The sequence below is a fragment of the Sceloporus undulatus genome, unplaced genomic scaffold, assembly GCF_019175285.1.
Source record: "Sceloporus undulatus isolate JIND9_A2432 ecotype Alabama unplaced genomic scaffold, SceUnd_v1.1 scaffold_19, whole genome shotgun sequence".
NCBI classification, from domain to species: Eukaryota; Metazoa; Chordata; class Lepidosauria; order Squamata; family Phrynosomatidae; genus Sceloporus; species Sceloporus undulatus.
In genome coordinates this window covers 437,692-460,226 of record NW_024802941.1, presented here as the reverse complement: position 1 = coordinate 460,226, position 22,535 = coordinate 437,692, and the positions used below count along the sequence as shown (strand labels likewise).

The 22,535-nt window shown below is 41.2% G+C and overlaps 1 protein-coding gene across 1 annotated transcript in view; it reads right to left on the bottom strand.

Moving 5' to 3' along the window:
- The window catches only part of LOC121917463 (melanocortin-2 receptor accessory protein 2-like), a 41,273-nt gene extending 22,130 nt beyond the window's left edge, over positions 1-19,143 (bottom strand). Inside the window, exons 1-2 of the mRNA XM_042443456.1 lie at positions 19,089-19,143; positions 17,637-17,774 (exon numbers count right to left, since the gene is read on the bottom strand). The gene's annotated coding sequence lies outside the window, so the exon portion shown is untranslated. The remainder of the gene's footprint in view (positions 1-17,636; positions 17,775-19,088) is intronic.
- Between the last annotated feature and the right edge of the window lie 3,392 nt (positions 19,144-22,535).

Here is a 22,535-nt window from a genome sequence, read left to right as displayed (position 1 = left end):
CTTACCAAGAGAGAAGGGCCGAGAGTGCTTGCAGGCGCAGATCAAAGAGGATTGCCAAGAGGCAATTAGCCAACCAGCCTCAGGTGGCACGAGGGAGAGTTTCCCTTACTTAAGTGGGAGAGAGACTGTTGCTGGTTGCTAGAGTTTATTGCATGATTCCTTGGCGTGATTGCTGCTAGCACTAGCTCCTCGCATCTTGATTCCTTGTTACCTTGACCTCGGACCAGACCTTCATTATCTCCTGGCAGTTTTGACCTCGGACTGTTTGACCATGCTGTTTCCCAGTATCCTGACTTCGGCTTGACTCTCGGAACGTTCGGACTTCTGGAATCCTGACCTCGGCTTGTATTCTCGGACTGCTCTCAGTTTGCTTCCTTGCAAAGTCTGCTTTACTTTCACTGGGCTGAAGGTACTGTTATCAGCACTTGTCAGTGTTTGCTGGCAGCATTCCCGGACAGTAGCACAGTGGGATGCACATACAAATTGTTGATTTGAATAGCAAATGAGAGCCCATGGTAATGAGGGGACATTGGGGCACCTCTGGGGCCAGTATATACTCCAGGCTACTACTGGAGTAGTCTAACCCATGTGGACAACACCTAAATTGGATTTAAAATTCAACATACAATGCTTGATAATCTCGATGGTGATGATTTACTGAATATTTTGTGGGTTCATCCAATAATAAAGTCTTTTGGGATGAATATTCTACGTCTGTTCAAAGAACGAGTGGCTGTCTGACAGAACAATTCCTAAATTAGTTTTACTGAATTATCTTAAAGTGAACAATGTGAACAGTGAAGCTTTTGAAAGCTTACTTACATCTGCCAAAATATGTAGATGTCAATGAACTGTCTGCATTACTAACAAACTGCTGGAGAGGAGAAAGCCAACTCCAGGCACAATCTGAAGACAAATCACCCAGATGCAACCAAAATAATAACATGGCAGAGTTCAAAAACAAAAACACCCAGCTATTGGTATTGGTAATGCACTGACTGTCAGGATAGTCATATCCAGAGCAGAAAATGTCTCAGATGCAGCAACAGAGTATAAAGGTAAAAGGTAACAAGAGGTCAAAAGGTGCCATGACGAATGTGCAAAATTGAGGAAGATGATGACACATCAGCAGGAAGCAGAGTCATAATGCTTCAGTAATGCACAGTCATGGTATACAAGTCACATGAAACTGTGTGACATACCAGTTGGGTGGTGGACTAAACTCTCAGGGTTTAGTCCACCACCCATATAATGGAGGTTCTGCCACTGTACATTGATGGGTTGTTGTTGCTGAATGGTGGTGGACCATTTTGTCAGACAGTGTAAGATATTGTAAATATTGCAACTAACATTAAAACCTCTGCAAGAGAACTTAGCTGTTGTGTGAGACTCTTTGGTGGAAGGAAGATTTCTTCACCCTTCACCACTTCCAAAGTGTCCTGTGGCATTTGTTTCTTAGTAACCTCACTTCTGCATGCATGGACTTCGGGTCCTACATGCGCCAACAAGGGTTATGGGCCAGCATCCTTCTGCTGCACTAATTAAGCTTGGATATCAACACAGCATGGCAGATGTGTGTGTATACACAAAAGGCAGCATCATCTTAGTGATTTATGTGGATGTTCTGTGAGTAGCTGCTAGAAGCTTGGAGAAAGTAAAGCAAGTGCAGGAGGAGTTAGCAAGGAAGTTCAAGTTGAAGGGTTTGGGCAATTTAAAAGCATATTTAGGGACTGAAGTGGAGAGAACCCAGAATGGGAATTTTTTGCTGAAGAAGATTAACAGAATTGTTGAGAAATGTGGTCTAAGCAATGCAAAGGTGCTTTTCACACACACAAGAAGAGACTCTACAATAGTTCTAGAAATTCAGTTCAGAACCAGGAGAAAACTGCACAAAACCCTTCCCTGTCTATTATACCTGCTGACAGTGTTTCCCAACTGCCTACAAGCCTGTTTTCCAACTTGATAATGAATTATTATGAATATTTTTTCCATCTCTATTCTTAAGATCAGTTGCTAGGGAACATTAGCAGGAGGATGTTGTGTTGTAACATTCTGACTTAGTGTTTCCCATAAGAATCTGGTTGGCCACTGTGAGAGGAGAAGGCAGGACTGGTCCGGTCCAGGACTCTTCTTAGGGGTGTGCAGCAAACTACAGTGAAGGCAGTGGGAAGCAAACTACAGTGAACCCTCCATATCCACAGACTTTTTATTCACAGATTCAAGCCTTCACAGACTGAAAATATTCCAAAATATATAAACTCCAAAGAGCAAACCTGGAATTTTTCATCTTACATAAGGGACACTATTTGACTGCCACTGTATTTAATGGGACTTAAGCAACCATGGAGTTTGGTATCCATGTTGGGGGGGGGGGGGTCCTGTAACCAAACCCCAGCAGATACCAAGGGCCCACTGTATTTGTTCCATCTACCATCATGCATCATCCCTTCTCTGCCTCCCTCATATACTCTGCATAAGATCAATGGAAGTCCCCGTTAATATTTCCATTATGGTGTCACCTAATGGGCAGCACAGAGACAGTAGAATAATCTTCCACTTGTGGGTGTGTGGATAGTTTTCAGGAGGAAAGCCTCTGCAATGGAGCCCACTTGTGTCAACTGGTGCCTTGAGATAGCATGGCCAGGATCGGAAGGCAGCATCAAGAGATACTCACATGCCTCTTTTGTCTAGTTCAAGCCCACTTTCTGTCTCATTTATCCACAGTGGGCATAACAGTTTAGAAATAAGTGACAAACTTTCCAATACCAAGGACAGTGTGGGCATCCTCAATTAGCTTTTTCGTTTTATTTTTCTTCTTTCCACAGAAGTAATACAATTCATCCTTTTACATTCACCATGATACAAAGACATTCCCCAAAATATGTGGTGTTAGATTATCAAAGCTGTTTATATATATTGAGCCAATTTTAGGCCTACACATATATGCATACTTTTAGAATTTTTCTAGTGTTCACATGTTCCACTGAATCGAGTTAGACAAAAAAGCAAATGACACCTTGAGGAAACAATGTCCTGTCCCCACCCTCATTTATTTTACTTTTGCAGCTTCAAAGCCCATCAGGACTCCATACTCTGGAACCAGCACTTTCCTTTCTGAGTTATGTTTAATCTCCCATTTATGAGGCCCATAAAAACTGGCTAGTCTTTTCTGCAAAGAAAATAACTACAATAATAAACAGATCATGCCTGCAAGCGTACACAACTACCTGCCTTTGTCAAACATGAACCACTGGAGGGAATAATCCATAAAAACAATTTGCCTTATGGCTGTATTGCTTATTCCAAAAGTACCTGCAGGAATGGTTGATGGAGCAGCGACACAACATTTGAATGGAATGCCAAATATGGCCATTAATTTTCATCTTGGAATTTACACAAAGTTCCTGGCCCACTTGGAGAAGCTGCTTCAGCAGCCTTCTTCCTTGCAGCTCTTCTTTCCTCTGTCAGATACTTGTGCAGAATTCCCTTCCCTACTGCCCCACACTAAAAACATAATCTCAGTAAAGCCACTGTGATGCAGTACACTGAGTGCTAGGATAATCTGGGTTTCAAATGCCTCATGACCACCTCACAGTCTCTCAGCCTAATTCTCCCTCTTAGGATTATTGGAAAGATATATTCTATGGAGACCATAAACACACATCCCTCCAGATTTTGTTAGACTGCAACTTTCAGCAAGCCTTCCCATAGTCTGGGGCTGATGGCAGTTACTGCCCAAGAACATCTAGTTTGATTCCCACTTCAGTATGGTGGATGTCATCCCTGGACACAATGAAAGAAGGGTGGAATAGAAATGTGATACATTACAGCCAATACTAAGCAAAGGTATTACAGAATGCAGGGAAAACTACTGATGATTTGGTTATTCATAGCCATGTACTCACTATCACCTCTGCCCAGTCCTCTGGATTTAGAGTCTAGGCAAAGCTGTACTTTGAATTAGTAAAAGAAACTCAACAATAAAAAATCTGGAAAGGATATGATAAGAAATGAGTATTCTGCATGTGGAGAAAAAAATGTAATGTGCTACATTTCGATGGGGGGGGAGGGGACAAGGGAAATAAAGATTGTTACACATCAACAGTGAAGCAGACAAATTCTGAAGTCTTGCTGAGAGTCAGATTAGAAATTTGGCATCAAACCCCCTGCAGTCTCCTTTCAGTTTGGGAGAGGTGTTGATTTCCTTTTGGAGAAACTGCACAAATCTGTTTACCAATAACCCAAGGGATTTTATTAGCAACAGTTTAAAAAGGCAGAATCAGTTAACTGTGGCTGTATCCACGCTGCAGAAATAATCCAGTTTGACTCCACTTTAACTGCCGTAGTTCAGTGCTATGGAATTCTGGGAACTGTATTTTGTTGTGGCACCAGAGCTCTCTGACAGAGAAGGCTAAATGCCTCACAAAACTACAGTCCCCAGAATTCCATAGCATTCAGCCACAGCAGTGAAAGTGGAGTCAAACTGGATTATTTTTACAGTGTGGATGCAACCTCATTCTGTTTTGGAAAACATAAAAGTTGTCATCCCAGCAGTGAGACAGGATAGATTTACAATAGATACTTCTCTGCACAATCTTTTCCCAGTGTCCTTTGGCTAACAGTGTTTTTCTATATCTGGGCACATGCTGTTCTGACTACTTTTTTATTGAAAACTAATTATAAATACAAAGGGTAACCAGCACACACCATAATTCCAGCCATGACGGACCTGCTGTAAGCAATGATTTCTAATTTTCCCACATTCTGGATTACAAATTACAAATCCAGAATAAATCCCACCCACTCAGTTCTATTTTTATTTCATTTGTTGATTTATTTTATATCCTATCCTTCTCCCAATATGGAGCTGAGGTACATTACACTATAGATTACAACAGCAAACAGCTACAATCAATACTAAAGCAAATACCATGATTGAAACTGTTCAGTTAAAAATTGTTTAAAAGCATTCAAAAATGACAAGGTGAGGAAAAAGAAAACACAGGTCTTATTAAATATCCTTTTGCAACAGCCAAAATCCTGTGGAAGAAAAGCAGTGAAGGGTCCAGACTAGCTCCCATGAAAGACAGTTCTGTAGTTTAGGTGCCGTCACCAAGGAGGACCTTTCTTCTGTCCATGATGATGGTTAGAACAAGAGAAAGTCTTCTCATTAGGATTTCAAAACTCAGGCAATCTCACACATGTACTGTACAAAACAATCTTGATTCTGTTGCTTATTATTAATGTAAAAATGTCCAGTCTAGTCTTCTGATACCAATGGACATAAGAGTATTAGAGCAATGCTGGGGCAGACCAAAGCCCTAGCAGTTCAGAAACTCTGTTCCTCACAATGGGAAGCCAGGTGCCCTTTAGCAAATCACAAGTAAGAAGTAACTACAGAAGCACCGTCCCATCTGTGTTCCCTAGTGACTATGGGGGTAACTTTTAAATCCATTGTGACTTAACTAAAGATGCATCCACACTGCAGAAATAATCTGGTCTGGCACCACTTTAACTGCCATGGCTCAGTGCTATGGAATTCTTGGAAATATAGTTTTGTGAGACATTTAGCCTTCTCTGTCAGAGACCTCTGGTGCTACAACAAACTACAATTTCCCAGAATTCTATAGCACTGAGTCATGGCAGCTGAAATGGTACCGAAATGGATTTTTTCCCTGCAGTATGGATGCAGCTTATATTTCTTCATGAAAGTAGCAATGAGTAATTTCTGCAATTGTCTTCCTGCTGCAAGAAAGACTTCTAAAACCAACTATTTTGTGAGTGTTATTTGCAATTTGGGACTGCACAAAATATCCACATGATTGTTTTACATAAAAAACAGCATTTTCTGTACAGAACACAACATTTTGTGTGTGGAAAATACAGGAAATGCTGTTTCCTGTACCGAAAATGCTGTTTTCTATGCAAAACAGCCACATGTGAATTTTGCACATCTCAGCCTGCAAAGACTCTTCTCATTATGGTTTCTTAACACTAAAAAAGCCATATTTTCCAACAATTTTTCAAATGTTTTCAAATATTCATTCATCTCTAATTGTGGTTAGAAACCATTGCTGGGATGACTATAGCTGCATCTGCACTGCAGAGACAATCCAGTTTGACACCACTTTAACTGTCATGGCTGAATACTATGGAATTCTGGAAATTGGAGTTCTGTGAGATATTTAACCTTCTCTGTCAGAGTGTGCTAGTGCTTCACAAATCTCCAGTTCCCAGAATTCCATAGCAGTAAGCTATGGCGGACAAAGTGGTGTCAAAATGGATTATTTCTGTAGTGCAGATGCAGCCAATGTTACTTTTTGAATTGAAACTCTCAGAATATCCCAGGAACTACAGTCAGTGGCCAAGCTGGCCAGGAAATTCTGGGAAGTTTAGTTCAAAAAGGGACTTTTCAGAACTATGTGATAGCTTATGCATTGTGTATTTGCCTAATCCCTTTTTTAAATCCATCTGTGATGGTGGCTGGTAAGACCTTTTCCAGCCACCAATTAAGTACTTCCTTTGAACTGACCTGAATCTCCCACCTTTCAGCTTCAGTGAATGATTTATTTCCCAGTATTACTTGAGTGGGACAAAGAGTATCCACTTTCTCCTCGTGACCATAAATGACACATCAGAAGAAACTTATTATGATCCCAAGCACATTTTCAAGGCTACCTGTTGCAGCTACTTAATCTTTTTCAAAAGCAAGGAGCAAAGAAATGAATATTTATAACTAAAAGCACACTCAAAAGTATGAGAAATTCACATTTTACAAAATGATTTAGTTCATCTACAGTGCTCTCATAATTACCATCACTTCACCCTTTAAAATGTTCTTAATACCTTAAGAGTACAGGAGAGGAAATAAAGGTGAAAATCCTCAACCCTTAGAACAATAGTATACTCTCTAGTTGCACGTAGCCATATCATTTTGGAAAGGTTTCCAAGAAGGTTCTTGAACAGCACATTAGGTAACAGATCTTCTGCTTAAAACAAGGTTATGGGGTCTCCTTACATTGTGTCAAATAGTCTGTGATAACAAACCTTGTATTGTGTTTTATTCCACCCACAAAGGTACTGAATTGCTCCAGATTGAGATGTATACAATTGACTTAGCAGAACCCCTTCCTCCCCACAGCAGTGCATCCAAGACACACAAAAAAAAGATTCACGGAGGTTGGAGGACCCTGCCCCATGGGAAGAGCTGCTGTAGATCATCAGGAGCACCCTCTTAAATCTAATGGAGTTATTGTCCTCCTTCACAGAGCCCTTCTGTCCATGTAAAATGGACCCTAGATCCAACTCATTTATTCTATTTCAGGTTTGCCTCACTCTTCAGTAGCTTATCGTTAAAATGCCCACAAAGATATAAAGCACTTTGGCCAATCTTACCTTGGCTTGACAAACAAGAGTTATGAACAGGTCTATCGCTCATGCCTTTGGTAACAAGTGAACAAAGCAGCATACCTTCCATCAACCACACTTTTTCATTCCATCTTATTTTTGGAATATTCTTTGGATAAGCCAGGTTATGAAGCCATGGTTCAAAGGTGGCTTCATTTCCAAAGTCCCCAACTGGTTTGCATCAGTTGTAAAGGGTACAGGGACTGGGGAGGGGGGAGAAAACTCAGTAATATCTCAGTTTATTAAATCAAGATATGTTCACCTGAGCCAATCCAGAATTAAAATAAAGATGGTTCCATAATCCCAGGATCCATCAATGATACTAGTGTAAAAGAAATTTCCCTCCTCCTGTGGCTTGAAATTCTCCAGCCTGAAAAGTTTATTTTGCCATTCTGTTGCCAAGATGGCCAACTGAAACAAAGCTCTTCTCCTGCCCATGGAATAAACAGCAGTTTAAACCAGACTAAGCCTATTTAGTGGAAGATGCTCTGCTTAATGGAGGAAGAAGGCTTAGCCACCCAAGCACAGATGCAATTTTAAGTTGTTCTGCCTGGATGTTGTTGCTGCTGAAGCAACATCTGTGTTTTTTTTCTTTATTTCAACATAAGCCTCACATGGAACTATCCATGGTGCTACTTGGCATATTATAGCCTGCTCTAGACTCTGCTTTGCTCAACTTTGCCATGTTGCTACCTGAACCTTGCCTTATCCAGTGTTGTCTTGCAAACCCTTGCTCCATTTAGAGCCCTGACCAACAAAGGCCATCTGTAATGGGTCACACAGTAATTCACATGGCAGATTTCTACAGTCCCTGTCAGACCAGGTTTCAGTTTTTTCCTGAATAAGAAGGAGGTGCAGACAGACTTCATCCTTAGATATGACTACGGATAAAGATGCTGAATCACAGAAGCAAATCCTCTTCTGTGGACATGCAGACCTGACACCTACCACTCAATGTTGCCACTATATGAAGCAGTTGCAGTACAATCTGCACTTTTTGCACAAAGTATTCTCAAGTGTTCTTTATCTGACACAGGATGAAACAGATGGGATTCATAATTCCACTACAGTGGGCCCTTGGTATCCACTGGGGTTTGGTTCCAGGACCCCCTGTGGATAGTAAAATGTGTTGATTCTCAAGCCCCATTACAATAGCATAGTAAAATGGTGTCCCTTATATCAAATGGCAAAAGCAAGGTTTGCTTTTTGTAATATATATATATATATATATATATATATATATATATATATAATATTTTCAATCCATGGATGGTTGAATCTGTGGAAAAGAAATCAGGGCAAAAAGAGGCGGGGGGGGGGGGCTGTAAAAGGACTTGGGCTTGAATCAGTAGGACTGTGTAGCCAAAAAATGTCTTTTAGCTGCAGGTAGTATTGTTGTCCAAAGACATAGCTGATTATATTAAAAAGTATTGTGTTTTAAGTTCCACCATCATACAGCCCAAAGAGCCCATAAATAACAATGCCAACAATCTCCTGGAGTCTTGATTTGTCTGAAATACATTAAAAGGAACTGAATTACCGTGAATTATTCTCAGTCATATTGCTCATTTTCCTTTCCACCCAACAAAACACATTCATTATTTTGTTTTTAAAAGTGTATCATTTTGTTTCCATACTAATGGCTGCCAAAGCAATCCAACCATTTCAAGTGCATGCTGCCCTCTCCACCGGCCTTGTTATTATCTTCAGCCAGAAATGTTCACTCTGCTTCTGGCAAAGAAGATAACTGAAACCTATTATGCACTTCCAGTTTTTCTCTTTTTAAAAGCTGTTTTGTTTTTGGTGGAAATATGACAGTTACATGTGATTAGTCCTCACTCACATTTGTAATATGTTGTGCTGGCACTGGCAGTATTGTTTGGAAGAGTTTCCAATGACAGTGAGGGCTAATTTGCTTTATTATTTGAAGAATTAAATATTTTCTTGCCTTGGAGACCCCTGTTGGTGGAAAAGCAGAATATAAATGTTTTAAATGATATGGTGTTGTTGTTGTGCACCTTCAAGTAGTTTCCAACTTATGACAACCTTAAGGCAAACCTATCATGAAGTTTTTATGGCAAAATTTGTTCAGAAGGGGTTTGCCACTGACAAGATCACCGAGTAGATTTCTATAGCTGAGCGGGGATTTGAACCCTGGTCTCCAGAGTCTTAAACCAAACAATTAATTAGCTTTGCTTCTTCATGATCATGAACAATGTAACAAAAGTCATTTTTATACTTCAAAGTTTTGAACAGGTATCTTTATCTCCTATCCTATCCTTATTTCCCAATATATCCTGGTTGGTAATCTTTCTTCTTTTGAGTCCCAAGCAGCCCCCCAAAGCCCTACCATTCTGCACTGGTAGCCTGAACACCTAGAATTCCTTTACAAAACTTTTACATGGGATCACCTCTGATTACTTCTTCAGAGCTCTCCTGTTCCACAAAGTCTTCAGCATAACGTCCCATGTCCTAATACCAATGGCCAATAGAGTTTCCACCTTTCCCCTTGCTTCATTTTGCACACCTTCAGGTACACCGATGGTGCTACAAAAGAGGATGGTGTTGCACATCGAACCATAGTTTGACCACTACTTGAGACAAGAATCCCAATACTATGGAAAGACATGATTCAAGGGACATTGAGCAAGATGTCTCAATATTGTAGGGGCAGGCAACTTCATTAGGCCTAGGGAGAATTTTCAATGCCCCAAGATCAAGCCTTGATGATGTGGGGAAATAATTAAATATCCAGACAGGTAGTGGCCAGAGGTTCACTCCCAGTTTTCATTTAGGGAGAGCGGAGGGAAGGGCATACCCCTTTTTATTGCAAAACTGCTGCTTCCAGGACAACCAAAACAGTCTTGGACAGTCTACACTGAAGTCCTGCACTCCTATTTCTACTTTTTTTTAAAAAAAAAATACCTTCAGCCTGAAATCCTTCAGCCATCTTTTGCCCACCCCTGCAATACAGATTCAGTGACATCCTACAGTCCATGATGCTCCACCTCAAGGAGAAACAACCTGATGCCCTCCAAATATCATGGAACATAGCTTTATGAAAAAGTCACCACTGACTACACTGGTTAGGGCTGAGGAGATTCACAGAACAAAACATCTGTAGGCCATGAGGTTGTTCATCCTTATTCTACTGCATTTGGAAGGTTTTCACACTGATGCTTACCATGGGTTAAGCGCCAGTAAAATGCTGGTGAAATGGCCCTGAAGCGTGAGGGTGTGAAAGCTGGTCACACCTCTGAAGCATCAGTGAAACATCCCGTCACTTCTACCATCCTTTAATCATTTGCAGAGCAGCCATTTCCTATTAACAAAAAGTTCCTGTTAATAGGAAATGGTTGTTCCACAAACAATTCAAGGATGGTAGAGGCGATGGGATGCTTCACTGATGTTTCAGTAGCGTGACCAGCTTTCACACCCTCGCACTTCAGGGACATTTTACTGGTGCTTTACTGATGCTTAACCCACGGTAAGTGCTGGTGAAAATCTTCATTATCTAAAATCCAAATCAACCTGTTTGCTAACCACTATAAACTGTACAGCCTTGCACTGATAATAAGCTCTGGGCAAAACTGCATATCCTGGTGGTGAAAGTGAGTTGTTTTTAGTCTGGCCTATTCTGCCTCATGCAGCTAGAACTGTTTGTTCCAACATGGCTGATGCACTACCATAGCTGTCAGGAGCTGCATCATGCAGCTCGCCTGTCACAGTTTGAAATGTTAACCTAGATGGGTGCAGCTTTATTTTCTTGCTATTTACCGGTATTAATGCTATACAGCACTGTGGGAAATGATGGAACATATGGTAGATGTTTATGGACAGAAACTGTGGGTCACATTCTCTTGTAGTTAATGAGCAAAGGGAATCAAGTTGAGCCTGCTTCAAGAAGATCCAATCCTTTGGGAATGCTGGCAGAAGAAGAAAGGAGGAAAAGAAAATAATGTTTTGCTTTTGCAAAAAAAGCGTAGGTAGCCCGTCAAAGAATTGAAATTGTAGATGCTTTAATTATATTTTGTTAACACTTGCTGTCTAGTTGTGACAATAACTGTCTTTGGTGTACATTTCTAGTTGTTGCATAAAAGTTTTCTGAGTTTTATTACTGAAGTCTGGATTTACTGTCTGGATGAACTAAGGGGTTACCGGTCTTGACAATAACATTGCCAGGGTGAGCGCATAAAGGTAACAAACTGATTTATACTTGTCTTCATGTTAACACATCCATCATTATCACCACCACCACCATTTATTTAATGCAGATAGATCCTCTGAATTTGGCCCTGAACAGAATAACCTCATTCATTTTCTAAGAAAAAGCTTCCTGTGCTTAAAGGTGTAAGTGGGAAGCAAGCCAACGGAAATTTAATCATGTAAGACAGGTTTCTATGCCAACAGTGCACCTCCCCATTTGTATACAAATCATGATGTCTAACTGTACCAAACACATGACTGAAGGATATAGGTTTGACTATATACACTAAAAGTAATTGCCAAACCTCTCCCCAATACTATTACCATCACTCCCACCTATTTGAGGTTTTGCAAAAACACCTGCTTTTCATTAATTTCTTATTTAGGCATTCTTAATTCTGACATCCTGTCAACTCGAATACTTTTGTCAAAGGCCAACAGATAATACCTTGGTATTATCAAACCTCCTACAACAACCTTACTTTGACAAAAAGAACACACTCTCCTGATGGTCCATATCATCACAAGGGTATGCTCCAACATGCCCTAACTAAGGCCCTATATAGATTGCCAAAATAAAGCTGCTTCGGGTCACTTTGGAGGTATGCTGTTTAAGTGATGTGTGTGTCCTAAGAGTCCAGGGGTCGTGCCAAAGCCACGATCCAGTCCTAAACACTGGAGTGTAGCTTTGGTGCAACTTCCAGACTCTTAGGATGCATTCAACATTTAAACAGCATACCTTCAAAGTGACCTGAAGCAGCTTTATTTTGGCAGTCTGTATAGGGCCTTTGATATTTTAACTCAGGGAGGATAATCATATAATCTTTAGGCTACTTGTGGCCCACAAGGGCTCTTTTGCAGCTCCTCCAATGCCACAAAAGAGAACTGTAAATTTTGAAGGGCAAAATATTCCAATCACTTGGTCATAGTGGTTTACCTTAAAAGAGCCCCAACCTTTCAAATGTGAAAAAGTTCAAATGCCCCTACAAAACCCACAAATGAAACCCAGAAATTACATCTAGCTTTATTTTTGCACCAAAACAGGCCAGAAAATTGGAGCGATGCAACAAATTGTGGAAAACTGGGGTGAAAATTGACTCATGTATTTGTCATAGTAGCCTAACCCTACATTGCAGAATGAGACAAAGTACGCATCCTGTGGCCCTCCAGATGCTGGCTACAACTGGTGGAACAACATCTGGAGGTCCACAAGTCATCCAACCCTTGCCACAAGGGAAAGTTACATTTTATATATATTTTTAAAAAAAACCCAAAACAAGTGCAGATTTAAGTGTCTTATAAGGCTTATAGGATGCTCAGAATTTATCCTTCCTGTGACAGATGAGGTATCCCTTCAAATTCCCTTATAGCACTTCTGTCTCAAGCCATTTATTTGTGCTCCAAAATAATACAATACACCCTGCTATGTGCACACTGCCAGCACCTGTTAATGCCAGACCTAAGCTCTCCATACACAAAAGGAAGCTTGCTTGTACAGTGTGGATACTTGCATTTGTGGTTTAAAAGCCTAGGCCACCCATAAGGCCAGTGCTTGAAAAAAGTACCATAGTGGACTACAGCTCTCAAAATCTCTCGGGCAGCACTGCATGCTGACTTGGGTTTTGAGAGTAATGGCCTGAAAAAGTAACATTATAGGGCTGTATGCATTCTGTGACTCATGCAAGTGCACTAAAAGCACAAAACAGCGAAATATTGGGAGGAAATAAATCCAGAATCCTGAGAATCACAAGTTTTTAAAAAGATACATTTCTCATTCTGGTGATGACAAGGTGGTCCCAAAAATATTGGTGAATGCATGGTGGTGATATTTCCAATATAATCTTCCCAAAAGCAGGACAGCAGGCTCTCTGTTGGTGATAGTTTTGGTACTATTGGGACTCTATGGACTTCCACAGAGTCAACATGAAAACACTCATCAATCTTGACTGCAGCAAGGGAGATGACTTAACCTATCACATAAAGGCCATGCCTCATAGCCATTATACAATGGTTGTAATAAATTCACAGTATTGATTGTGACTTGAAACAAAAACAAACACCTTAGTGCTAGAATGCTAGTGCCAAGGTTAATATGCATCAGGAGTACCTTCTGATTTTCTTTAATTGCTGGGAATACTCCACAGAGCATCACTAAGCAGAGTAGATGAAGGTGACAGTGAAACAGAAATACACTGAACATTGTAAGGGTGCCATCTGTCTGTTGTTCGATATGCCCCAGAGGGAGAGAAAATATTCCAGAAACACAAGATAAAGGAAGATGCCATTCAAATCCAAAGCATATCAGTAAATTAGCGAACAAATAAAGCGTACACTCTGTGTGTGTGTGTGTGTGTGCACATGCCTTCAAGTCGCACTATGTACCTTTATTACTGCAACGGAAGGGTGGCCAGGGGAGTTGCTCAGGAGACTGGAAATCTACTTTTGATTTAAGCATCACTCTCCCCACAGCTGTTCCAAGCTGAACAGGAGCTCTGCCAGTGCTGAACTTTTCCTCTGGGATGTGGGGAGCTTCAATTCAACTGTGAGCAGCTGCAGGTGCTAAAATCCATTGTGGATTTGCTACCCTTACAGTAGCAAATCCATCAGCCATTCATGTTGCAAGGGAACCTGGGGAGGCAGAATAAAGATTTCCAACGGACTATGCCTTGGAAAGACCCATTCCACTTTTCTGTCTCATCTGAAAGGGTAAAAATATTGACAGCGGGCAAGAAAATATGAGAAGAGTAGGACACAATTTCCAATAGACTGTGGGACAACCTGGAATGTGCTTAGTGTCTAGCAGAGGACAACCTAATAAAGTCTGCACAACTCAGTTTTAACATTGTTACAAATGGCAAAGTCAGACAGTCGTTCCGAAATTTTGGTCCTTCAGATGTTTTGGACTTCAACTCCAAGAAGCCCCAGCCAGCTTGGCCAAAAGTCAAGGAATTCTGGGAGATGAAGTCCAAAACATCTGGAAGACCAAAGCTTGGGAATCTGTTTAACACCAACGTCCTTATTTATCTCTCACCTTCCCTCTCTCCATTTTATATTGAGCAAAACTTGGGCAAATTACTTCTTTGGATGACAGCTCCCACACTCCTTTAGCTACCATGATCAGAGGGGAATTTGGGGGTTGTATTGTGAAAAGGCAACTTTTCCAAGCTCCAGTTTCCAGACTGAAGAAAAATTCTAGAGAACTCAAAAGCATGCTCACAACTTTGTTGAGACATTTTACTTGGTCCTAATAAAGACACCGCCTTACTGTGACTTTTGAAAGTTTTAAAAATTGACTGACAGGCATCTACAGTATTTTTCTAAATGTATAAGGGAGGTACAAAACTAAACTGATTGGATCTACTGAAAACCATTCTAATGTAAAATCTAATGAAAAATTGATCCACTTTGATTTACCAGAGTAAACAACATAAAAACAAAGCTTCACTGAAATCCAGTATACAACTAGATTAAAAAGCATGTTCAGAATACTATCAGTAGTTTGCTCCAGCATTCTCCCACCTCTGGCACTCTCTGCATGTACTGAACAACAATTCCCATTATCTCACGCCAGCATGGCCAGTCCACAACTGGAGAACACCAAGTGGAGGACAACAAAATCACTGACCATCGACTAGAATCTATTTTCAGATACATATTAAGCCACAAACATCCCATTAAACTTGTTACTTATAGGATGTATACCAATGTGTGATCCATTTAAAGATATGTCAGAACACTAGGCAGAATGAGAAGACAAACTTCAAGTAGGACAGAATATAAGAGAGCCAGCATAGTGTAGTGGTTGGAGGTTGGATTATGGAGATCAGGGTTCAAATCCCGGCTCGGCCATGAAACCCACTGGTTAATCTTGGGCAAGTCACTCTCTCAGCCTTAGAAGAAGGCAATATCCTTCTGAAGAAACTTGCCAAGAAAACCCTGTGATGGGGCCACTTTAGGGACGCCATAAGTCAAAAACAACTTGAAGGCACACAAGACACACACAAAGCACACCATAAAGAAATAATACAATTCAATACCTGTTTAACTGCCATGGCTCCATTGTACAGAATCCTGGGATTTGTAGTTTTGTGAGCCATCACCACTCTTTGCCAGAAAAGTCTAAAGACCTTGAAAACCTACAAATCCCAGAATTCAACAGGATAGAGCTGCAGCACTTAAAGTGGTGTCAAACTGCATTATTTCTACAGTGTAGATGCACCCTATGTGGTGCAGTGGATGAGCATTTGACTACAACTCTGGAGATCAGGGTTCAAGCCCCTGTTCGGTCATGGCAAACCCACTGGGTGAGCTTGGGCAAGTCACACTCTCCCAGACCCAGAAAATCCTATCTCCTTAAGGTTGCCATAAGGCAGAAACAATATGAAACAACAACAACAATGTGAGACTAACCTTAAGAAACTTCAGCTGGTGCAGTTGTCAGGTTACAAATGAGAACTCTGCAAATTGAACATCTTGCAGCTATCACAATCACACTTTTTTCCATTCTATTCCTGAGCATCTTTTAAGATGCTTGTTGAAAACATTAAATGGTTCAGCCTCTTTGACAATCCCCCCTTCTATACACACCTGAGTAGTGAAAGCTTTCCCAAAATCCCCTTTCTGCTTTTGAATGCGATTTGTGACAACTTGGCTATGGAACACTCTCCACAGTACAGAAACTCATCTGGTGCCAAGTTTGAAGATTTTTGGGGGTGTCAGGTCACCACAACATTTTTGTTTGTTTAGAGTGGGTAAATGCTGCTGTTTTCCAGCTTTGTTTTTACTGCATCTTGCTAAGCAATTGCTTTAAGTCTTATTTATTGACTTATACTGGGCAACTGCTTTAATACCTCCTGGTAAAGAACTCTGGGAACCAGTTGCAGTCTTTGTACTGCATCCAAAGAAGTGGTTTTATATCCACAAAAGCTTGGGCAAAAATAAAGATAACAAACCAGTCTAGTACACTGCATTTCCCCCCCCCCCCTCTTCTCCTATTTAAGTTTCAAGAAAAGCAGTGTAGGAAAGAGGGATAAATACAAAGGAGCAAGATGAGAAAATATAAATAGCCCTCCTGATTTAGGTGCAGGATCAACGGTGATGGTGGTCAGTCAACAAAGGGTGCATTCAAACTGTCAAAATAATGCAGTTTGACACCTCTTTAAGTGCTGTAGCTCCAGTTTATGGAATCCTGGAATTTGTAGTTTTACATGGGAGTTTATCAAACAGAAGAAATTTCTCTTAAATTCAAATGAAAAGAAAGTGGGGCCAGAACACATTCACTTAAAGTCGCTAGTTTCACGCAATTACATGAATGCACATTGCGTTCAAACTGGCTTCCCATTGCCCGAAAATAGCATGCCATTGCCCGAATTTTCATGTGGCAGTCTATCACGCAATAATGTGAAACCACATGATTGCGTTCGGACTGACTTCCCATTGCCCGAATTTGTATCTAGTGGGTTATCACGCAATAACGTTAAACCTCATGATTGCGTTCAGATTGCCATTGGATTATACTTCCAATTTCCCTTGTCTGATAAACTCCAAGGTCTGCAGCCTTCTTGCCAAAGAGTGCTAGTGCCTCACAAAGCTACAAATCAGAGGATTCTATAGGTTGGAACCACAGCAATTCAAATGGTGTCAAACTGCATTATTTCTACAGTATAAATGCACCCAAAGCCACAATACAAATTTGCAATACGATGAATTTATTTTTATTGTTTATTGTTTCGCAATATGAATCAACCACTCCGGGACCAGCAGTGCTCCAGTGGGTCCAGGGCTGCATCCGCACTGCAGAAACAATCCGTTTTGACACCGCTTTAATGGCCATGGCTCAATGCTTTGTAATTCTGGGAACTGCAATTTGTTGTGGCACTAGTGGTGTCAAATCGGATTATTTCTGCAGTGTGGATGCAGCATCAGAGGATCATCAGATCTGGGGAAGGCTTCTTATCTCTCCCCCCAACCGGTCTCTAACTGCATGGATAAGATCCCCAAAGAGATCAGTCAGATCACAATACCTTCCAATAAGCTCCTCTTGGTCTATCTGTGTGTCTCTTCCTGATCAGACGCGTCAATACCACTTCCAGACGCGGTGTGTCTTCTTTTAAAGCAAGGATTTCAATGCCTCCGCCGCCGATACGCTTCTCATAACACAGCTGGAACAAAACAAATGGAGAAATTACTTACTTGTTTTGGAGAGGAGGGGGGAATAATGTGATTGAAGGGTGCATCTGCACTGTATTAATAATGCACTTTGATACCGCTTTAAGTGCTGGACCTCCATCCCTCGCAATCCTGGATTTAGTAGTTTTATGAGCCTTCTCTGTCTGAGAGTGCTGATGCCACAACAAACTTCAAATCCAAGGTTTCTGAAGGATGGAGCTGTGGCAGTTAAAGTGTCAAACAGCATCATTTCCACAGTGCAGATGCACCCTAAAACCAGGGTAACCTAACTGCAAAAGGAGGACAAGGCACCACAAAATGGAGGGCATTTGAGAGCAATGGAGGGTATTGTGAAATAAAAGCTAAAAGCACTCAAGTACATGTAAATCCATGCTTCTTACTAGTCATGCTCAAAATGGAGGACATTTTGGAAACCCTCCTAGACAGAAAGTTGAAACAGAGGACACATCCTGGAAAAGTAGAAAGCTTGGTCACTCTGATGCTAAAAATACAGTAATGTACATTCATACTTCTTAGTCATGCTCAAAATGGAGGACATTCTAAAATTCATGCCATGGAAAAGGAGGACGTCTGGTCATCGTGAAGCAAAAGCACTCATATAAATCTAAATCCAGGCTTCTTAGTCCTGTTAAAAATGGAGGACATTTTGCAATTCCTTCTTGAAGAAATGTTGAAATGGAGGAGGACACGTCCGGAAAAGGAGGACGCCTGGTCAGCCGCCCTAAAAGGATCGGGCTGCAGCTAGAAGCGAGAAATCATCTCCAAAGAGTGCCACGACTTAACAGATCCCTCCCAGGATGGGACCAGGTGTCCTCCTTTCCCCGGACGCCATTACAATCCTTCCGTCCAGGAGGAACTCCAAAGTGTCCCCCATTTTGAGCAGGACTAAGAAGCATAGGTTTACATTTATATGAATGGTTTGATTTGTTTGTTTGTTTTGTTTTCAGGGTGACCAGCCTTCCTCCTTTTCCAGGACTTGTCCTCCATTTCAAGCCTTCTGCCCAGGAGGAATTCCTTACAGAAACACCCTTCCATTTTCAGCATGGATTGGCATTTATTTATAGGAGTATTTTTAGCTTGTATTTTGTAATGTCCTCCATTTTGAGTGGGATGGGTTGTGGTTGTTTTTTTTAAAGCTTTTCTTTGTCCTCCATTTTTTCTGGAAGGTCCTCCTTGGTGGTGAGGACACCCTGATTCCCCCCTCCTCCTCCTCCTCCACCCAATGAACCCAAAGAGAGGGGGAAAGCCATGCCCAGGTGTGTGCCAGCCATGCAAGGCAAAGGTACCTTTTCTCTGGACTTCTCTCGCCTTCCTCTGGAGCTTTTGCTGCTGCTGCTGCTGCTGAGGAGCTCCTTTCATTCATTCATAAAGACCAGCAGCACTAGCCACGCCCCCTCAGCTTCCCGCATGAATGAACGCCCTCAAGCTCCGCCCACGCAGGGGGGTTCTGGTCACGTGGCCTCTCTCTTGGAACGGGAGGGGCGGGGCCATTGGAAAGGGAGGCGAGGCCACGGCTGCCATGGGGACCATCTCCAGGGCACCCTTGGCATCTATTTTGGCCATAGTATAGTTGTCCTCCTTTTCCAGGACAGGTCCTCCATTTGCAAGCCTTCTGCCCAGGAGGGGGTTCCAAAAGCCCTCCATTCTGAGCATGGACTTGAGAAGCATGGGTTTAGATTCATGTTTTATTTTTATTTGGCCATGTCCTACATTGTTCTTGAGTGTCCTCCATTTTGAGAATCACTAAGAAGCATGAATTTATGATTTCTGAGTGTATTCCTAGAGTTTTTATTTTCAGTCCAGGTGGGAGTCCAATTTTGAGCCAGGACTAAAAAAACATGAGTTTATATTTTTATCAGTGTTTGAGTTTCTTTGTTTTGCTTTTTTAGCTTTTCTTTGGTCATGTTTTCCATTTTTCTTAAAGGTCCTACATTTTGAGGTGTCTTGTCCTCCTTTGCGGGTATGACATCTATTCCAGGGTGACCACATGTCCTCCTTTTCCAGGACAGGTCCTACATTTCAACCTTCTGTCAAGGAGCATTTTGAGCATCACTAAGAAGCATGAATTTGTATTTATATTCGTGGTTTTAGCTTTTTATTTTCAGTCCAGGAAGGATTCCAAAAGGCCCTCCATGTTGAGCCTCACTAATAAGAAATGTGTATTTATGTTTTATAATATACACCTTATTTGTGTAGCCTGAAGGGAATTTTGTACAATGTTTTGAAATAATTTTGTCCATGAAACAAAGGTATTCACTGAACGCTCAGAAAACAAAGGCTTCACAATCTCAGCCATCCATGAAAAAAAAGATTTCCTTTCTGTATGATTTCAGGATTCTGAAAAAAAGTAAATTCAACATGTATTTTATTTTATTTTATGATATGGCCTTGGAGAGCCATTGCAACTTTGGTGCATTTTACTACAGTACTTCAAACCATGCATAGGTTTTATGTTGCCCATTAAAATACATTTTTAAAATCTGCACATAGAAAACTAGCACCTCAGGGAGATGTTGTAGTCTGAATGAATTGCAGTGTATTGAAGTCTATGATTTACCACACTCAGGAAGCTCCATGGCAAGGCTGGGTGGCTTTGGCTCTCAAGACTGTTGGGCCTGCCACTGCTCAGGATGGCAAGAGTGAAGGAACTGGGGGAGTTGTGACCCCAAATATCTGAGGGCCAAAGGTTCCCCCACCTGACTCTGTAGGCTGACAGTCAGGGAAGCATTGAAATACAGTATATCCCATTAACATCAAAAATACTTTTAATGAAACAAAGTAACACAGTGCAGAATTCTACCCTTCATTCTGCACAGTAATAATATTGTTGTAGCTGCTTTTGTCATGTGCCTTCAGGTCATTTCCGATTTACAGTGACCCTAACTTGAAGATGTCACAGGGAAGAAAACATTCAGTGGCAGCTGTGTTGGCCATTCAGCAAATACAAACAAAACTCCATCAGTGATACCTTTATTGGCCAGCCGAAATGCACAATATACTTTTTGCAAGCTTTCGAAGCTCCATGGCTGTTTTCATCGGACAAGATGTTACAAACCCAACAGGAGGGGGAGGAAACAATTGGAGATATTAGACAGATGCCTGCATATTGTTTCAGTCTTCAGTAAAGATGGTAAGCTGGGGAGGATATCTTTTGCAGGCAGGCTCCTCCTCCTCTGGCCATGCCACAAATAGGGAGGTTTTCAAAGTCCAGGAAATGTGAAGTCCATTTGCATCTCACAGGGGCCCCTCTTTTGCAATCCAATATGTCTCCATTCCAGGGCTGGTCTCATTTGTCATGGTGCCAGGAAGATTGCTGGTGAGGAAGCAAGCAGCAGGCATTGGGAACTGTAGCTTCTACTTGGTGCTGCCATTCACCTGCTCGCAGGAAAGGGACAGCAAGGATTAAGCCTGTGACAATGATGAAGAGTAGGAACTGGAGTGCCTAGAATGAAGATACATGTCTATAGATGCCCAGTGATGTCAGTTCCTAATGCCAGCCCTGCTGAGCAGTTCTGAAGAATTATTTAAGTCTGCATGCTATCAGATACTATCATCCCATGACTGTGAATGAATATCACTTAAAAGATCTTGCAAATCAAATGCATTTCTACTTATTAGTCCCACCGTCTTTTCCTGCGTCAGTTTATCCATTGTGTATACAACCAGAATTAAAGTTTCATATGCAGCTGAGACCACATGAGTTCTAAAAGATTATCTGAATTAAATTAGCTGTTTCTTAACTTTTTGTGTAGTGGCATAATTACAGCAAGAGGGGAAAAGCAAGTACTGTATTGAAATCAGCATTTTACAAACATGTCATCTTTGGCAGTTACCTCCTCCACTGTTGCCTCCTCCAAGTCGGGGAACATTTTTTTTTTCAAAACTGCAACTCCACAAATTCCACCAGTCAGCACAGAGTTTTGTAATATATATATATATATAAATATATATATATATATATATATATATATATATATTCCAAGCTGTGCATCTTAGCAAAACCACTTTTAGAACAGAAATAATGGGATAATAGATAAGTGAATAACTGAAAGCCGGCAGCAGTAGCAATAGCGATGATGCTGTGATCCACACATGAACTTCTTAATTAGTGGCAGTATTGTCACTAGATTCAGTCAAGTCAGCTTCTACTTATGGCAGCCCTATGAATGGAGGCCTCCAAGAGTCCTGGAGTCATCAACAGCCCTGCTCAGGTCTTGCAAACTACAGGCTGTTGCTTCCTTTATGAGTAAATCCATCTGTAAAGATATGTTTATCTTTTCATATTACCTTCCACTTTTCTGAGCATTATTGTTATTGAACACAGTTTGACAAAAGTTCAGAAGTTGGAACTGTTGGGTTTATATATAAAATGCATTCTTTGAAAGAAAGGACGAAGAAAAGAAAAGCTTTCGCAGGGGATGTTCCCACTAGGTGAAACCCCGCGTTCTGAATCGAATCCAAGGAGTGGCGTTCCTATTAGGATCCGATTTAAACCTAGAACGGTTCTAGAGCAACCCGCAATCGTCCCCACTACAAATCGAATCGTAGAGCGGAATAAAATTTTGATTCGAGTTTTCGACATTTAACGCGCGTTAAAAAAAATACTAGGGTCTGACCTACGTTTTTCCCTTGATTCGAGTTAGGAACCGGAGCATTTAAATAGGAACGACAGCCTTTAAAATCGGACTAGGTGAAGGGGAGGAGCGGAGTGCGATGGGGCTGGCCTTGGGGGA